We start from the raw sequence: 14,160 nt of genomic DNA, 5'->3' as shown, positions 1-14,160 counted from the left end.
CAACTTTTCAGTTACAAGTTTCTCATTTCTGTAGCATCCTGCTTCTTTTCTATTTAGAGTAGACCTTTCAATATTTCTTTGAGCATGGGTTTAGTGTTGCTAAACTCTTGTAGTTTTTCTTGTCTGTGAAATTCTTTGTCTCCTTCTATCCTAAAGGATAGTCTTGCTGGATAAAGTATCCTAGGCTGCATCTTTTTTTCATTCAGGACTTTGAATATATCTTGCCACTCCCTTCTGGCCTGTAGTGTTTGTGTAGAGAAATCAGCTGAGAGCCTTATGGGGGTTCCCTTGTAACTCACTCTTTGCTTTTCTCTTGCTGTCTTTAGGATCATTTCTTTATCCTTGACTCTGGCCATCTTCTAGGTCACTTACTTGTTCCTCTGCATTATCTAGCCTGCTTTGTACAGCCTTTAGATCAGCTCTCATCTCAGCAAATCAGTTTACCCATTCTACTTGGCTCTTCTTTGTAGCTTCAGTTTCATTTTTGACATATTTTGTAACTCTAAACACTATCTCTTTAGTTCCTTCAGTACTTTGATCACTTTTTTTGAAATCTTGATCTAGTAGGCCATCAATATCTATTTCATTGATCATTCTTTCAGGGGCTTTCTCTTGCTCTTTTAATTGGGAGTGCTTCCTCTGCTTCTTCATCTTGCACATATCTCTCTGGTACTGTGGCTTATGGAGTATCAGTTATCTATTGTGGTCCTTAAGGAGTTTATTTATCTATCTAAAGCCTATGCAGGAATAAAACTTAAAAAAGAGAGAATTTTAAAAGAATGGGGAATAAAAATTTGAAAACAGTGTATAATCAATAATAGAAGAGCAATTTGAATCATACTAGCAATCATGTTGAGATGTCTTTTAAAAACCTTAAAAAAGGTGAAAAGATCAAAAAACAATATTTGAAACCTGTGTATAATCAATAACATGAAATCAAAATCAAGAGAAAAATGAAATGAGGTGGATTTTTAAAAATAATAATCACAAAAATATTTTTAAAAAATTTAAAAGGGATTAAAACTGTAGACATATACAATTGTTTAAAAAGTAAAAATTAAGGTAATAGAAAATAGAACAGATAATAAAAGATAAAATAAAAAGAGAATTTTGAAAGAAGGGAGAAAAAAAGATTTGAAAACAGTGTATAATGAATAAGAGAAGCGGAAGTTGAAGCAGAATAGCAATCGAGTTGAGACATCTTTTAAAAACCTTACAAAAAGGAGAAAAGGACAAAAAAGATATTTGAAACCTGTGTATAATCAATAATAGGAGATCAAAACCAAGAGAAGTAAAAATGAAATGAGGTGTATTTTTAAACATAATAACAATAAAAATATTTTAAAAGAAAAATTTAAGGGATTAAAACTGGAAGCATATACAATTGTTTAAAAAGTAAAAATTAAAAAGGTAATAGAACAGATAAGATTAAAAAAGGGGGGGGGTGTTCTCGTGGAGACTGCACTCTTAATGATTTTATCCAGAGGTCTTTATGTTTTGCCCTGTTTTGCGTACTCATCTTGCTGTTTCCAGAGGCCCTCCATTGGCGCCCTCATCTGTGCTGCTCCCAGTGCCTGTCAGCAAGTAGATCGTGGCCCCTCCCAACACTGGGTCAGGTGCTGCTTTCCTTCATGGTGGGTGGGCGGGTCACTGCCCCTCCTGATGCAGCCGCAGTCAGATGCTGCACTTGGGCATGGTAGGTGGGTGGATCGCTCCCACTCCCAGCACCCCGGTCAGGTGTTGCATTCCTGCCAGGAAGGCAAGTGGCCACCTGCACTCTCCCTGCGCTGGTCGCTTCCCTTCTCTGTGCAGCTGCCTGCTCTACCTCGGGTTGGCGCTCTGTAGGTGGGCTCCGGGAAGACCACGGAACAGCCCTGCCCCTGCTCCGTGCCAAACCCAGCTCCTTGTTGTCTTGGCAGCGCGAATTCTCTAAGGGACCAGGGCAGAAAGAGCCTATCTGCCTCGGGCAGTAAACAAGTCTCAGTCCTTCCCAGGAGGCTGTGGACCCCCCAGGTGCAGATTCAGGGCTCGGCCCCGCCCCTGCCCAGTGCTGTGCACAGGAGGAGATGGTGGCTGTGGCTGCACCCTGCCTCTCTTCTCCTGAGAAGCGCCAGTAATGGTGCCGTGGGTCTGAGGCGACAAAGGCTACGGCACCCCTCCACCCAGAGCACACCAGCAGTGTTGCTTTGCTTTTTTTTGTTGTAATTTATGGGGGACCCAGGTTGTTCTTCTCCGTATCCCCTCCCAGCCACAGCGCCATGGCATGTAGCCCCCTGCAGTCCCCCGGGGCTGCCTCAGTGCAGCCACCCCAGTCCTCTGCCTGGCTCAGCAGCCTATCCCAGCCCCCAGCTCCCAGCTCGCATCTCGTGCTGGGGGTCGCAGGGACCCTTTGTGCCTGTTTAACATAGTTCTGTCAGTCAAGAGCTGCTCCGTACAGATCTGAGCCTCAGAGGCTCCCCCTCCGTCCCACTGGCCTCTCTGTTGGAGAGGGGAGAGCCAGCAAAGGAGCACCAGTCCTCCTTTGCCTCTCCCTCCCCGTGGGACCCTTCCCGCTCTGTTTTGCTTTTTCTTTCTTTCCTTTTCTCCTACCAGATTTATGGCGTCTATGTCTTTTGAAGAGGGCGATGTTCTGTTGGAGTTCAGCAGGTGCTCTGGTTGGCTGGGTGGGTCCTGTGGATGTGAGTTTTGGTGTATTTGTGGGAGAGGGTGAGCTACGAGCATCCTTCTACTCCGCCATCTTGGCCCCGACTTACTGATTTTCTATCTGGAAGATCTGTCCATTGATGTGAGTAGAGTGTTAAGGTCTCCTACTATTTTTGTATTCCTGTCAATTTCTCCTTTTATGTCCATTAGTATTTGTTTTATATATTTAGGTGCTCCTGTATTGGGAACATATATTTTAGAGACCTAGTACTAGGCTGTGGATTTGAGTGGGCTGGTGATAGGGTCCTGGACACTGGCTGCAGGAATTGAGATGATTGTGCTGCCACCTGGGACTTGGCTGCTTCTGTGGCAGACCTCTTATAGGATGTTTTCACAAATCTGTCTCCAAGCTGTAGTGTGGGATTGGCAGACCAGAGCAATCCCCCTGGGGAAATAACCACTGAGTTCCCCTCCCAGGAGTCGTCCCCCTGAGATGTATGTTTCTGTGTTGCCACCCAGTACACACTCCAACGTCTGTCATGGCCAGATCTGCTTCTGCTGTGCACTAGTTGACAATGGGCCCACAGCTGGATCTGCTGCCACCATGCCCATGGTTTGGGCTGGACTACACCCCAGACCCTCCAGGGTGTCTCCATGCAGCTACAGAGAGTCCTCTCCCAGGGTCTGTCACCCAAGATTCAGTGCTTATCCTCTTGGTATATTTGTAGTCTCACCCGGTATGCACTTCAGATTGGGAAGTGTGGCAAGGTGGCAGCTGCCACTGCTGGTCTCTCTCTGCCCTGATTGTTAGTAAGCCAGCACACAGCAACTCCCGCGAGTAGAGTCGGCTTTTCCAGCCCCTCTGTCTGTCCCAATGGATTTCCTAGCAGGCAAGGGGACTCCCCAGAGGGAGAGTCTGCCCATCTGGACTTTCTCTCCTTTAAAGATCCTTCCTAGCAGTGCTGATTCCATCCTGATTATTTTCCCTGCCCCCCATTACTACCTAGTTACATGGAAATCTTTCTTACAGCTTTGGTTGTATAGGAGATCTACCAGATTCCAGTTGATTTTCTATAAGAATAATTCCCATGTAGATGATTTTTGGGTTTTTTGTTTTTGTTTTTTAATATATATTTTTATTGAAGTATAGTCAGTCTACAATGTTGTGTCAATTTCTGGTGTACAGCATAATGTTTCAGTTATACATGAACATACATATATTTGTTTTCATATTCTTTTTCTCCATAAGTTACTACAAGATATTCAGTAAAGTTCCTTGTGCTATACAGTGTAAACTTGTTGTTTATCTATTATATATATATTAGTATCTGCAAATCTTGAACTCCCAATTTATCCCTTCCCATCCCCTTCCCTCCCTTGTAACCATAAGTTTGTTTTCTATGTCTGTGAGTCTGTTTCTGTTTTGTAAATAAGTTCATTTGTCTTTTTTTTTTTTTTTTTTAAAGATTCTACATATACGTGATATCATATGGAATTTTTCTTTCTCTTTCTGGCTTACTTCACTTAGAATGACATTCTCTCGGTCTGCCCATTTTGCTGCAAATGGCGTTATTTTATTAATTTTTATGGCTGAGTAGCATCCTATTGTATAAATATACCACAGCTTCTTTATCCAGTCACCTGTTGATGGATGTTTAGGTTGTTTCCATGTCTTGGCTATTGTAAATAGTGCTGCTATGAACATTGGGGTGCATGTGTCTTTTTGAATTAAGGTTCCCTCTGGATGTATGCCCAGGAATGGAATTGCTGGATCATATGGTAATTCCATTTTTAGTCTTTTGAGGACTCGTCATACTGTTTTCCACAATGGCTGCACCAAACTGCATTCCCATCGACAGTGTAGGAGAGTTCCCTTTTCTCCACACCCTCTCCAGCATTTATCATCTGTAGATTTTTTAATAATGGCCATTCTGACTGGTGTGAGGTGATATCTCATTGTAGTTTTGATTTGAATTTCTCTGATAATTAGTGATATTGAGCATTTTTTTCCTGTGCCTGTTGAACATTTGTATGTCTTCATTGGAGAATTGCTTGTTTAGGTCTTCTGCCCATTTTTGGATTGAGTTGTCTGTTTTTTTCTTATTAATTTGTATGAGTTGTTTATATATTCTGGAAATTAAGCCCTTGTAAGTCTTATCATTTGCAAATATTTTCTCCCATTCCATAGGTTGTCTTTTTGTTTTGTTTACAGTTTCCTTTGCTGTGAAAAAGCTTATAAGTTTAATGAAGTCCCATTTGTTTATTTTTTGCTTTTACTTCTATTGCCTGGGTAGAGTGCCCTAGGAGAACATTGCTGAGATTTATGTCAGAGAATGTTTTGCCTATGTTTTCTTCTAAGAGATTTATAGTGTCTTGTCTTGTGTTTAAGTGTTTAAGCCATTTTGAGTTTATTTTTGTGTATGGTGTGAGGGAGTGTTCTAACTTCATTGATTTTACATGCAGCTGTCCAGTTTTCCCAGCACCGTTTGCTGAAGAGACTGTCTTTTCTCCATTGTATGTTCTTGCCTCCTTTGTCAAAGATTAATTGACCAAAAGTTTGTGGGTTTATTCGGGGCTCTCTATTCTGATCCATTGATCCATATGTCTGTTTTTGTACCAATACCATGCTGTTTTTAATACCGTAGCTCTGTAGTATTGTCTGAAGTCTGGGAGGGTTATTCCTCCAGCTTTGTTCTTCTTCAGTATTACTTTGGCAATTCTGGGTCTTTTGTGATTCCATGTAAATTTTAGGATTGTTTGTTCTAATTCTGTAAAAAAAAAAAATGTCCTGGATAAATCTGTAGATTGCTTTGGGTAGTATAGCCATTTAAACAATATTAATTCTTCCAACCCAAGAACATGGGATATCTTTCCATTTCTTTGTCAGGTATAGGTGATTTTTGATTTGTTTGTGGGAGGAGGTGAGCTCCACATCCTCCTACTCTGTCGTCTTGATCCCACTTCCACTGTACTCCAGGCTGGTCTTCTTTCTATTGGTTGAACTAATCAAACCCTTTCCCTTCTTTTCTTGCCATTTCTCTTCCTTCTGTCTGCTGTGCTCTTTCTCTGGCTCTTCACATGACTTGCTCCTTTCTATCTTTCCAGATAACCACCTCAGAGTGACCTTCCCTGACAATCTAAAATAGACCCAACTCCATTTTTCTCTGGCATGGCACCCTATTTGTTTTCTTCCTCCAACTTATCTCATGTGTCAGTGTATGTGCATATGTGGGTGTCATTTGTATGTGTGTCTATCTCTCCCATCAGACTATAAGTTTCATGAATGTAGGGGTAATGGCCATTTAGTGCCCATCCAATAAAAATGTTTTGAATAAACAAATGGGTGGAGAAGGACTTGGGGATATAGGTATCATGAGGTTTTGAAAAGACTAAAAGTATGAATGTTTTTGGTTCCAGATCTTCATACCAAGGACTGTCAGGGTTAGGCACAAACTTCAGACTTTCAGGATAGGGTCAGAGCTAGAGATTATTGTGGCCATGGTGCATGATGTGGAGGCCAGAGCAGTAATTGTATCTATACTAGGTGTAGAAATGACTGAAATAACAAATTCAAGTATAGTATAAAGCTGCCCTGATAACCAGTGTCCCGGAGACACAGAACTTTCTTTCATCAGAGGCAGAACATGATTTAAAGGGAAGCAATAAATTCTTTGGCATCAGACAAACCTGGGTTTGAGTACTAGCTCAATCACTGACAAGCTAGGTGACTTTGGACAATTTATTTAACCTATCTAAGCATCAGTTTTCTTATCAGTAAAATGGATATGATAATACAATTATTGCATGGGTTTATTATAAGAACTAATGAGTTAAGATGTACAGAATATAACACATAATACAAACCAGGAATGAACAAGAGGAAGAAGAATAAGAAGGAACAGAAGAAAAAGAAGAAATGAGCTCTCACAAGTTTATACAGTCCTAAGATTCTCTTTGTATCATTACCTTGGCCTGGGATTTCAGGAAGGTGATTGTGATTACCCAGGCATGATGGCATGGGTTACAATCTTAAGGCTATGATCATAGCTCCATGACCATACCAAAAACCAGTCAATTAATCAAGAAAAAAGAGAATCATTCAAGCCGAACCATGGGCCAGCAGTGGTTTACTAACCCAGCAATTCTGTGCCATTCATGTCCATCTGGGTCACTGTAGAGTAACTCCTCCTTGTACTTTGAGGTGGAGATGTATTGATATAGCACAGAGTCACAGATGGTGAGGGAGCTAGGAAAGGCTTCAATATGGCTTCCTTCAAAGGATGCCACAAATGCAATACAATACAAAAGAAGTCACTTACCTCCTGAATGAGGACATAAATTCTGAGAAGTAATCATGCCACTAGTTGTTCTTGATGCACAAAATAGAAGCAGCAGTGAATTATCAATCTTAAAATTAGGAATATTTTCTATGAATATTTGTAGTTCATTATGGACTTTTGAGGCTCATTATACAAGAACTAAAACATGGAATTTTATGATTACTTTGTATAATTATGTATAGACAGAGAGAGCCAAACTCCCTCTAAAGTCAGTGGGAGATATGCATAAAGAATGAGCACTAAAATTGGCCCCATGCATTTTTCAATTTTGCTGGATGTAGAATTCAGTATTTTAAAATGACAAAAGACTCATCTTATTTTTGAATTGACTATAAAGCACAATAACAATAATTTATTTACATAGCTGTGCTCTGGGAGCTCATAGCATTTTGCAGATGTTATCTTAGTTATTTTTATAATGGAAGGGGTAAGAGGTTTTAATCCCTGCTTTTTTCCATCTATGGAAACTGAGTCACAAATTGGCCAAGTCATTTACTTGTAATAGCACAATAGGTTGTTGATATATTTGTCTTTTAAAATGAGATTAATAATAATGCCTGCCCTATCTCATAGTGTTGCTATAAGGACATGTATAGGACACTTCTTGTGTGATTTCAAACCATCTTGATCTCACCTCCTACCCCAGGCACTACTGCATTGTTGATTTCCTTGAAGACTTCCAACCTGACACTGCCTCACATTGGATCGCTGCCACTGTCTATTGCTCCCTACCCTGTGGTTTTGAGGATATCTTATGGTTGGATTTTCTTGAGACCCCTCTTGACCAATGGAAGCCAGAGTTTATGAACAAATGCTTTCCACATTTTCCCCTGAGATGGTAGTTCTGAGACACACTCTTTTAGTTTTCTCAGCTTTGCAACCATCCCTGGAGATACCCAACTCAAGACTGTATTGTCTTTTTTTCTTTCGTCTTTCACTTCCCCATGTCTCTCCTTGCAATTTCTTCTCTAATACCTGCAGCCAGGCCTTTCCCTCAGGCTGTGCTTTAAGGATAACTAAAGGCAAAGAGAATGACATGAAATGGTAACATATATGAGAGAACTTGACAACCCCAAAATGCTATGTAATAAAAGTTGTTAGTATGACTTATATAATAATAGTACTTGTACCAATTATAGCCATTATAATTAATGTCAACTTGAAGCTATTGAAGCACTGAAACAGAAATTCTCACGTCTTTCTGAAACCCTGGAATCACCATAAATCAGCAGCATTCCTTTCTCTGGAGGAACACAAAGACTTCCCAAGGGATATGCAGGCAAAAAAAAAAAAAAAAAAAAAAAAAAAAGAATGAAGAGAACCAATTTCCTTCATCATCTCAACTTCCCTATGTATAATTCCCAAAATTGATGTGCCTAAGAATGTGCCTGCAATTAAGGTATCCTACCAATGTTGACCTTTCCCACTTGTCCTTTCAGAATTGTCCTCCAGCTACACAAAAGAAAGGCAGAACGCACATCCTGAATCTTGCTGTGATATAACCCATCTTCTAATTACTGTTTAAAAAACAATAGCAACATTCCTGAGAAAGAGTCCTGTGAAAGAAAATCCAAGAGCACTGGTAAGAAATAACTTTTGTGAACCTCTCACTTCTTAATGGTCCTATAGCTTTTCTACCATGTGTTGTTAATTTTTACACATAGATTAAAAATGCCCGTATAAAAGCAGAACATCTACTTATGTACAAATGGAGGACAAAATGTTTCTAAAATGCTTCTGGAATGTGGTGCCCAGAACTTTAGGAAGACAGTTTCATTTAATTAGGGGAAAAAAATCTTTCTCCTCAGCTGATATGTTTATGTAATTCTGTCAAATGAATAATTATAAACAATAATTTTCAACAATAAAATTAAATTACTAATCTATATATAAAATTCTCAAATGTCTTTCTACCGTAAGTTTTAAGGCACTTTTAGGAGATTTAGATTAGAAAGCTGAAATATAGCATGCAAAATATGTATATATATGTGTTTATGTGTTTGTAGCCCATGAGACAAATCTTAAAATGCACAACTTCCAATTTTTTAATGTCTCATTTTTAAATAATTTTAAATGTTTCCCTTTGCAATTCATGCATATCTTGGGGGAGATACTTTGAGACTATGCAAATATCTAGGTCCTCCTTAAACTTTTGCCCACAATTTTTAGCATCCATTGGTGGATCTTGTCTGCTATAATTATTACTGTGATGTTCTAATGGTGATTTTCCATTTCCCTCATTCCTTCTATATTTACTACCTGGAATTCTTTTGTAAGGAATAGCCATCCCTCCATTTGTTTATTTGTTTATTTAAATTTATATTATATCAATATGGACTCATGGCTGTTTCTTGTATTCGATGGGCTATAATCCTATACTGTTGTTATTTACTTTGTTCCTCAAATTCAAGCTTTGACCAGTGGGGTTTTCAATAATTGGGAAAGAAATCCCTTTGCAAGTCATATGGTTTAAATTATTTACTTTCAATAAAATTGAAGGGCTAGTCACATTACCAGCTGATTGATTGTTTAAAAGAATGTCGATGATAGAACACTGAATTTTTTTCCCATGCAATACAGAAGACCTTCAAACAATTAAGTGATATTGTAATAAAAAAAATTTTCATTCTCATATACCTGTCCTGTAGCCCAGGAGTTCTAGTGCTCTGTATCTATTCAAGAGAAATGAGCACATATGTTTACCCAAAGACTTGTAGCAATTTTCATAGCTGTTTTATTCATAAGAGCCAAAACGTAGAAACAATTCAAATATCCATGAATAATAGAATGGATAATAAAGTTGTAGCCTATTCATAAGATGGAATATAACACAGTACTTTTTTCAAAGAACAAACTGCTGATATACCCCAAAACATTGATGAATGTCAAACACATTATGTTAAGTGAAAGAAGTCACACAAAGGAGTAAACACTGGATGAGTCCATTCATATGAAATTCAAGAACATGTTAAATTCAATTTAGGGTGATAGAAGTGAGAGCCATCTTGAGGGCAGTATTGTTTGGGAAAGGGCACAAGGGAAGCTTCTGCTGTGCTGTAAATGTCCTCGATCTTGAGCAGGGTGATGATGGTTACATGAGTGCACACATTTGTCAAAACTCATCTTAGGATTTGTCTACCTTTTTGGTGTATAAATTATACCTCAATAAAATAATAGAGTGTGAAAAATACCAACTGAGAAAAATGTTTAACATGTATAGGATACAAAGGACATATATGCAGGACATATAAATCGTTCCTGCACACACAAAAAAAGTGTCCAGTGAAAAAGTGAGTAAAAGATAGAAATAGGCCAGTCACCCTAAAGGAGTTGTATATCATCAAAATGCCTATGAAAAAAATCCACTGGTAATCAGAGATATGCCAAATGAAACACAGAACTCTGCAACCTCTTTCTAACCCCAAACTGGTAACTTTGTTGGGAGGATAATGGAGGAGTATAAAGTCTCTCCCCCTCCCTCCCCTCCCTCTCTCCCCTCTCCCCCTCTCTCTCTGAGACTGATTACAATGTTATAAGTAATAATTGAAGTAATAAATGCTTATTTGTACCTATAATGAGCACTATAACAAGTAATAATAGAATAGATAATGAAATTATCTTGATCTAAGCATCAGTCATTAAGAGCTAGAATTGAGTCACAATTCTTGAATCCATACAAGATACAAGACAGTCTGAGTTTTCTAAATCCAAACCTCTTATTGGGCCTTTGACAGCGGTGTGGCCTCCACATGTACATTACACACTTCGGCCGAAGGTGTCTGCGCTGGCGGGGAGAGCAGGAAGACCGCATGGGGACACTCCAGCCTTCCTGGTGCAAGCTGCGTGGTACAAGGTAAAGCAGAAATCCAACCTGGCTGGTCCCTGAGCCGATATATTTTGTTTGGCTTTTGTGGTGTGCTAGTTTTAATTGAGGCCAGCATTTAAAAAGTCAACAATTAAGTACGAAAATGATTTACATCTAGCTAAATAAGCTGGAGCTCTGTAGCAGCTGACCCACCCAGAGGCTGGGTGTCAGGTTTCCTGATGTCAGACCCACATTACTCATTTATGTTACGCATCTTGTCCCTATAGGTAATTGACTTTGTGATCTGATGTAAAATGCCAGGGGGAAAAGACAACAGCCTCTAAATTTTAAAGACTGCCGTTTACTAATAATGTACATGAGAGTCTGTGTGTGTGTGTGTATGTGTATGTGTATGTGTATGTGTATGTCAGAGAGAGAGAGAGAGAGAGAAAGAATAAAGTCCTCAGATGGACTGCTTTACTTAGTTCTTTAGTACCTTGAAGTTATAAATGTCCTTCTATACAACTTTACATAGAATAAATATGCAGAACTATCTTTAGAAAATTTAGCAAGCTGCAAGAGCTCCCTTTCCAATTGATTGTTACCCTGTGATATTAGTGGGCAGGAATGTATTGCGACATGGAGTTTTGGACAAGGTTGTATGTAACATAGGGGAGCTGTGGATGCTTCTGACAGGGGGGAGTGAGTGCATCTTTTTTCAAAAGGGCATGGATTTTACTCTTGGGACTCGCTCTCAAAGGGTTTTGTCCCTTTCTTGACCCAGTTAAAGGTGGCTCACCTCCTCTGGCAGCAGTGTGGCTGACTAGCTCCCTTCTTAAATGTAGAGCAAAGGTTCAGTAGTTCAGTGCCCCCGAAGTTCATAGAAGGCATGTTAAAACCAAGACAGCTGTCCCAACCCTCCAGAGTTTATATTCAGTAGGTCTGGGGTGGATCCCAAGAATTTGTATTTCTAACAAGTTCCCAGGCCATGCTGACACAGCTGGTCAGGGAGCCACACTTTGAGAATCTGTGATAAAATCTTCAACCTCTGGTAAAGTGGGCTAATTCATGGGAGTCTGTATTAATGATTTATGCTCAGGAGGGTTAGACATAAATAATAACCTAATATATTTAATTGCATATTCTTAATACATGCTTCCTGTTACTAATTACTCTGATTTTTTTTCCCTGCAAACAGCTCAGGAAGTGGAAGTATTTAATTGTGGGGCTTTTATTGGAGGCATAAAAGCAATCAGTGAGAACTGATTCAATTGAACCTGAGATCTAAGTCGTTCATTTTCCCCTGGGGAGTCCCTCCAGTTGGCAGTCACAAACATACTCTGCCCTGTGGTTTTGTTGCTGAAGCTTGAGGTTCCCATGATAGATCAAGGAGTTCTGGGCTGGCATGGCATTGAAAGAGACCACTGTGAAACAGCAAGACCAGGCAAGCTTTAAAACTAGAATGGGCTCGCTGGGGAAGTGACAAAAGGGATTCTTTCTCTCCTTGATGGATTTAAAGGTAGAATCCTGATTCTCCTGAGAACTGTTCAAAAGCCCCTCCCCTAAGGCATGCCGGCTCTTCCCCGTCTGTCTCTGTCTTCTGTCTTTACTGCAGCCAACCATTCCGAGGTAGTCAATGCATATCTTTCGTTTGTGTGTGTTTATGCAGAATCTGCATGGGTTTTTAATTTACATAAATGTTGTTCTAAACATTACTGCTGCATTTCCCACTCAACTCTAATATTTTATGATTCATCTATGTTGACAGGATGCCCCTCTAACTTCAGCAGGCATCAAAATCACCAGGGAAAGTTATTAAGATAGAGATTCCCAGGTTCCAGTCCAAGAGATTCTTGTTCAGAAGGTCTTAGGTGATGCCCCAGAATCTGTATTTAAACAAATTTATTGGGGTATAATTTATATACCGTAAAATTCACCTGTTTTATGTATACAATTTAAGGATTTTTTGTAAATTCGTAGAGTTGTATAACCACACCACACAATCCCGTTGGAAATGTACATTTTAATAAGCTCCCCAGGGGCTTCCGAGGCAGCAGGTCCTCAGACTGCATTTTCAGCATTGTCGAGATTGAGAGTATGTCTTGGGGGGACTCCACCAGAGCTGTCACTTCTTGCTAGACCTTTTCATGGCCCCCACTCCTCTCACACTCTTAGTCCTCTCACTCCTCATGGCCCTTCATGCCTTCCTTTTATATGATGTGAGCTGTGTTCATGCCCCCACCCCTCTCGCTTTTCCTTGCTCCTGCTCCTCTCACACACACACTGATATTTCCCTGTTAGATGATTCCATCTGAAATGTATATGCTAACGTAAGTCGTTGTCTGTTCTCTCATTCATGTGGTTCTTAGACCTTGCTTTAAGAAATATTCTTTAAAACTATGCAGAGGGAGATTAGATGAAGATCATAGGAGCTTCATGCCACAACAAGGCAGATCAATCAGCCAAGAGAAATGACGTTGCTTGGCTGGGGAAGAAGGTGCTTCTTTATGTGAGGTAAATAAGGTTGACCCCCCCAAAAAACCTTGACCAGAATTGTTCCTAAGCAGGAGGCCAGCCATGGGTCTCAGTCAGTCCCTAGCCACCTTCAGGGATGGTGGGATCAATAGTTAGGATCTTGTGACTTCATATGTAAAGTGCTGCTTGTCAAGACAGAAGCCACAGCACCTCAAGTTCTGTCTGGAGCCTAAATAGGGAACAGAAACCAAATATCACTGCTTCTGGCATTGAAGTAGATCATGGAGATGAACATCATTCATAAGTACATCAGACTCTGCCTCTCCGTGCAGGACCCAAAGTTCTACATGACTATAAAATGCAACCTAATAAACCACTGAAAATTATCTAGAGTTTTCCACTCAAGTAAAAATATTTATTGAACAAATATCATGCCCCAGGCACATTTGCTTCTGGGTCATCGATGCACATAATTAAATTCACCAGTGAAGATGGCAGAGTATACAGATATGCTGCCCTTTGTCCTTGCCTCATGGACTGCTTAGAAGTAAGAGAGTTTTTTAGGGGGTAAATAGAATACTAGAGCAGAGTTCTTGGGCTCACACTCCAAGTTCAATCTGAAAATTCCTTTCCTTTCCTTTATTTTTTAGATATTAGTGTTTACCTTCTTCCCTTGCCCCGTTCATTTCTTTGATAATATTAGGGTTTCATGCAAGCTTTCCTTTGAAGAAAGGGTTCCACTATTTTAAAGAAAATTGTAAAACCTTCTAAGTAAATTAAGTCACTTACTTGCTAAGAGCTGTCTTTGTGTAAGGCGCTGTGTTGGGTGTAAGGTGCTGGGGGCCCTTATCTTTCTTGCTTACCATTGTAGCCCCAGTACCTAGCACAGAGTTTGGC

The 14,160-nt window shown here is 39.9% G+C and overlaps 1 protein-coding gene across 5 annotated transcripts in view; it reads left to right on the top strand.

Annotated features, from left to right (window-relative positions):
• The window catches only part of LHFPL1 (LHFPL tetraspan subfamily member 1), a 161,504-nt gene that overhangs the window by 75,642 nt on the left and 71,702 nt on the right, over positions 1-14,160 (top strand). For 4 of the 5 annotated variants that reach the window (XR_004317806.1, XR_004317808.1, XR_004317807.1 and 1 more), the window contains 2 exons: positions 8,423-8,565; positions 10,718-10,836. The gene's annotated coding sequence lies outside the window, so the exon portion shown is untranslated. Of the gene's footprint in view, positions 1-8,422; positions 8,724-10,717; positions 10,837-14,160 lie in introns of those variants that run through there. The other variant, XM_032474473.1, reaches the window with a different exon arrangement.

Source organism: Camelus ferus, chromosome X (assembly GCF_009834535.1).
Source record: "Camelus ferus isolate YT-003-E chromosome X, BCGSAC_Cfer_1.0, whole genome shotgun sequence".
In the NCBI taxonomy this organism is placed as follows: Eukaryota; Metazoa; Chordata; class Mammalia; order Artiodactyla; family Camelidae; genus Camelus; species Camelus ferus.
This window is presented reverse-complemented; position numbering and strand designations above follow the sequence as displayed.